This window comes from Sarcophilus harrisii, chromosome 4, assembly GCF_902635505.1.
Source record: "Sarcophilus harrisii chromosome 4, mSarHar1.11, whole genome shotgun sequence".
NCBI lineage: Eukaryota > Metazoa > Chordata > Mammalia > Dasyuromorphia > Dasyuridae > Sarcophilus > Sarcophilus harrisii.
In genome coordinates this window covers 215,804,867-215,810,060 of record NC_045429.1, presented here as the reverse complement: position 1 = coordinate 215,810,060, position 5,194 = coordinate 215,804,867, and the positions used below count along the sequence as shown (strand labels likewise).

The 5,194-nt window shown below is 35.7% G+C and overlaps 1 pseudogene; it reads right to left on the bottom strand.

Moving 5' to 3' along the window:
• Nucleotides 1-362: 362 nt before the first annotated feature.
• LOC111720657 lies at nucleotides 363-4,978 on the bottom strand (annotated as a pseudogene).
• Between the last annotated feature and the right edge of the window lie 216 nt (nucleotides 4,979-5,194).

Below are 5,194 nucleotides of genomic sequence, written 5' to 3'. Positions count from 1 at the left end.
TCAATATAATATGGAAGCCAGAACAGCTGTCATGATTTTAGGCCACATTAAGAAAATTCAGTGTCTGGAAAGAAGAAGGTGAAAGTCTAGCCATACTCTCCTCTGCTCAGAACACACTTAAATATTGTTTTCAGTTCTGAAAATCATATTTTAAAAAAAGACATTAACAAAGCTGAGTGAACTCAAAAAGAGAATAATTATGAGCGTCCTAATCCCCTGCTAAAGGATAATCAATTGGAGAAACTAGAAATCCAGAGCTAGCATTAAATAATGAGAAAGGCCAAAAGACAGATTTTGGTTTGATGGAAGGGGAAAACTTCGAAACAATTAGAGTCTAAAAATGGAATGGGCTACTTAGTTGACTAGCAGACAAGTTGATTTATAGCAAGGAGAGGAGGTTCCTCATTGGAGTACTTTTGCTTAAATTCATCCAATATTAAGGTGCTCTTGGTTAGGTGGGCAAAGGGATTCTTGGTCTTGGGAGATGCAGCCAGCACCTGCTCTCACTCATTTATCTCTTCCTCAGGGCTAGGGGCTGGGGGCACCTTCTTCTCTTCTTTCCACTCTGCCCAGGTCTTCTGCTTCTCTTCTCATTGTTCCTTCTCTTTTCAGGGGGTCTTCTTCTTAGGTTGACTCTCAGCAAACTTTTTAGCATCAAACTGTGCTACTTTCTCACAGAGCTTTACCTCTTCCAAGACATCTCAGAATGGGGACTGGTGAATGCAGGTGAGGAATCAGCTGTTGATGTTGGGAAAGACTTACCCATAAGATGGCTCTAGTATATAGTTATACAGCCGGAGTCACACAGTCTGAGTTTTCAGGTGGGTGTCCAGGAGCCTCATTACTCACCTCATCTCTTCTTTTGGTTCTCTGTGGCCTGCTTGTTGTGGTGCATGATGATAAGGGTGGGGAACACCCAGGTACTAGCCAGAGGAACAGTGTCACTGTTGGCAAAACTCACCCACTGGATCACTTGAGCAGCTGCCTCTGGAGTAGAAACTCCAAGATCTTCATTACTCACACAGTGTGCTTTTATGACTGCTTTCAAACACATGAAAACCTTCATCACTCTAAAATACTGGAACCTTGCCAGCAGGAAATTTTCACAGGTATTTGGGGATACAGTTGGTCTGACCAAAGTGGAAGTGGGCAGGTGTGGACAGCTCTCACTGTACTGTCCAGTAATGAGGACCTTGAAGGCCTGCCATCAACAAATATTTTTAATGCACTCAGTACATGATAAGCACTGGGGATTCAAAGAATGTAAAAAATATGTTTCCAGACTTTAAGGTGCTCACATTCTCAACAGGAGAGAAAATATGCAAACAACTATTACATACAAGATATATACAAAGTAGAATAAATAGGAATTAATCTCAGAGAGAAAGTATTTCTAGTATGAAATACCTCTTCAGAATGGGAATAGCCTCTTTAGAAAGTGATTTTTGATCTTAGTCTTAAGGAAGCTAGATTACCAGTCAGTAAAAGAAAGGAGGTAGAAAATTCAGATACAGATAGGGTAGATAGAAAATTAGCCTTAAAGGTACACTAGCAGGTGAGGATAGTAGGAATCTCCATCACAAGATGGGGCTTAAACTGAGTTTCGCAAGAAGAAGAAAGTAGGAAGGGAAAGCCTGAGTATTAGTCAATGCAAAGGTTTGAAGATGAACAAGGAAAATGTTTATTTAAAATTAATTTTGTAAATATGAGAGAAGGAGCATGTTATAGTGAATAGATACATTTGGCCTCAAATTCAAAGTACCTAAGTTCAAGTCTTGCTTTGGACACATATTGGTTGTATGATTCTGAACAAGTCATTTAAGTTTTTGGTGCTTTCGGCTATAAGAAATGTTTCATTTGGACCCCTATTCCATTCTAATCAGTATTAATCAGTTCAGTGTTACTCCATAAGGGATAATGATTGTATGCAATTGCTAAGTGATATTTATGTTTAACTATATTGGATTACTTGCTGTCTACGGAAGGGGAAAGTGGGGAAGGAGGGAGAAAAATTTGGAACACAAGTTTTTACAAGGGTGAATGCTGAAAACTATCTTTGCATGTATTTTAAAAAATAAAAAGTTATTACTATTTAAAAATTGTTCTGATATACTTTAATATACACATTTATAGTATTTAGTCAGTCATCAAATAATAGTAGAAGAATTAGCATATGCTAATACATATTTTACATGAATCATATAGGGATAATCAGATAAGATAGGTTTTTATAGTAAGCCTTTATATTCATCATTTATTTACTAGTTATGAAGCTCACTTGTACAACCACAAATTATTGACAAAGACTTACTCAAATTCCATGTCCAGACCTAGCATGGGTGGAAAACTTTGTTGTAATATGAAGTCCCCAACTTAGTTTTGTACCTGCAGACCATCCTCTCTTGTCCTACACAATCAGGTGACCATTTTATGATCACTTAGTCCTTGGTTATGACTATTAATTTGTCCCTTTTTTGACTACTTAGCAGAGATGATCCTTGCCTTTCCCATTTGTGACCACCTATGCTAAGGTATCATTTCTGGCCCTCCTGAAAAATCAAGAGCAAGGTTTATCAACCAATGAGGTTTTGTGTTTAATTTTGCCTTTCCCAAGTGCCTGGGTATCAAGCCTATAAAATAATGTCCTGGGGACTAGGGAGTATCTCAGATCTTGAGGAAAATCTGAAGTCTATTTCATTAGAGGGGATCATAGACCTTTTAATAAAATACTCTTGGCTCAGAGCTGTGCCTCTGTAGTTTTTCTTGCAGATTAGACCATTTTGGACTTCTACAAGTTAACTGTCTAAGACTGTCAATGGTAGAGAAGGTGATGACCTGTATTGGGAGAACAGTTTCTTTACCAAAGAGTCCATATATCAATGAAATCATAGCTCTAGTCTCTATCCCTAATAATTTTTTATTTTATAGCTATAAATAACAAGTTTTATAGCCATAATAATTTTTTAAATTGTTATAGCTCATGAACCTTTTTAATCTTTGCCACCATAAGATAGTTGTCTTATCTAGATGGTAAAGAATCCTAGAAATATTGGTGCACTGACTTTCTTTTCTCTCTTTTGGAAGCAGTAAATAGTTGATGTCTGTCAATAATCAATGGTAAATTCAAATTATTTCTGCTTGGACTCTTCCTTAATTATTTTCCAGCATTTATGCTAATTATTGAGAAGTGATTAGAGTGCCTTCGTTTGAATCAGGAAGACCTGAATTCATGTCCTTCCAGTAACTGATACTGGTTTGATTCTGGGCAGATCATTTAACTCTCTCAATACCCCCAGAATCTCTCTAATATTATAGATTCCATTTTAGTTCCCAGTCTGAATCAATAGAGTTTTTTACATTGGTAAAGTTACCAATTCAGAAAATTTTTTTTTCAAGAAAATACAAGGCATCCATTTGGAAACTACTCTTCAGATTTAATTAAAAAGTCACTTAAATATAGGTGTTCTAATTGCAAGAATTCCTCTCTATTCAGAAATTTGTAATTTATACACTGAAATAGTTTGTTTGACCTTTTTTCTTTTAATTATTAGAATGAGCTAGGCTATGCTATTATGGAAGCTCAAGAGTTCCCTCTTTTCTTCTAAAAAACAGTGCTAACAAGCAAAGTTTGTTCTTTTGCTCAGAAGCACTGAGATAGTAAATTAATCAAGGCTTTGATACTGACTCTGCTTCCTATAAAGGTCCAGTTCTTTAATAATACTCAATCATGTTCCTAACACAAAGTCAGCCAGTGGCTGGTTGAGTTAATCACTGGACTACTGCAGCAGAAATGTCGAAGGCCATCTTCATTGTGTGGAGACAGTGATCTGAATGCAGGCTGGATAGCAGATTATCAACTACCTAATGAGTTTGCTCCCTTCCAATTGGGATCTCTGGTGCATTTACTCATCTTCAACCAGTGTAATTAAAGATGAAAAGTATAACACTGATGTATTCTCCTCAAGGGAGGGAGTTGTTTTAATTGTAGACCCATCAATGTAAAGGGACTATGCTAGAAAAAAGGATCAGACTTAATTACACACCTGTTGGTGGCATCCAGTGAAACTGTTGCACTCCCCTGAAATGGGGAAAACTGCTGAGATAAACTAAGCTGTTTGGCAAATTCTAAAATGTTCCTCTTACAGGAACATTTGTCATTTTTGCCAAAAGTAGATCAGAGAATCACAGAATTTGAGATTAGGCCATGAAAATAATTTTGTCATAACATGTCAGAATGGAAAGGGAAATTAGAACTTATGTAGTCCAGTCCTTTCATTTTATAGAAAAGGAAGCCATGCTGAAAATTATACAGGTTACATATTTCAAAGGGAATTAATGATACTTCTTTTAGATCATTTCTATTTCCTAGATTGCCACCCCTAAGATTTGCAAGATTTTGGAAGGATATATGGATAACATTGTCTAAGCAAAGAAAATAGTTTTTAGAATTTTGTTCCTTTACTCATTGTCTCTTCTCTTTCTTAAAGTCTCTCTTTCAGAAATTTCATTTGACAATGCTAGTGAATTTAATGACTATCATCTCTATGAGTATCACAATTAAATGTATCTGGACTTGATATCTCCCAGGTTATGGCACAATATTTTATCTACCATTTATGAACATTTCCACTCAGAAGATCTAATATCATCTGAAATTCAACATGATAAAAAAAAAAAAACTATTCTTCATAGTTAGCTTAAAACTGGAAGTATCTTGATTTCCCTATTTCCATTAGAAAAAAATTGAAAGTCTCAGAGACTCACAGGCTTACAGATAGGTAGGCTTGAAATTTTGGAGTTATATAACCTCTTTTTCTTTCATAATATTTTGCATATACTCCTTTCTTTGCATTCTAAATTCTACCATCCTAGGTCAGGCTCTTATTCCTCATGCTATAGTTAAATATATTACAACACTGTCTTCATTGGTCTTTTGGCTTCTGGTGTCTTGCACCTCTATGTTGATGTCACCCTGCATATTACTATGGTATTAATCTTTCTTAAGTAAGGTTCACAAATAATAGGATCATACATAGAGAGTTGTAAAGAATATTAGAGACCATTTATTACAGCTTTCTCATTATGTAGATACTGAAGTTAAGGTCCAGTAGTTAAATGATTTGCCTAAAATAAATGTAGGTAGTAAGTATTACAGAGAGAAAAGGGAAGGAACATGATTTTGACTATTTATTGA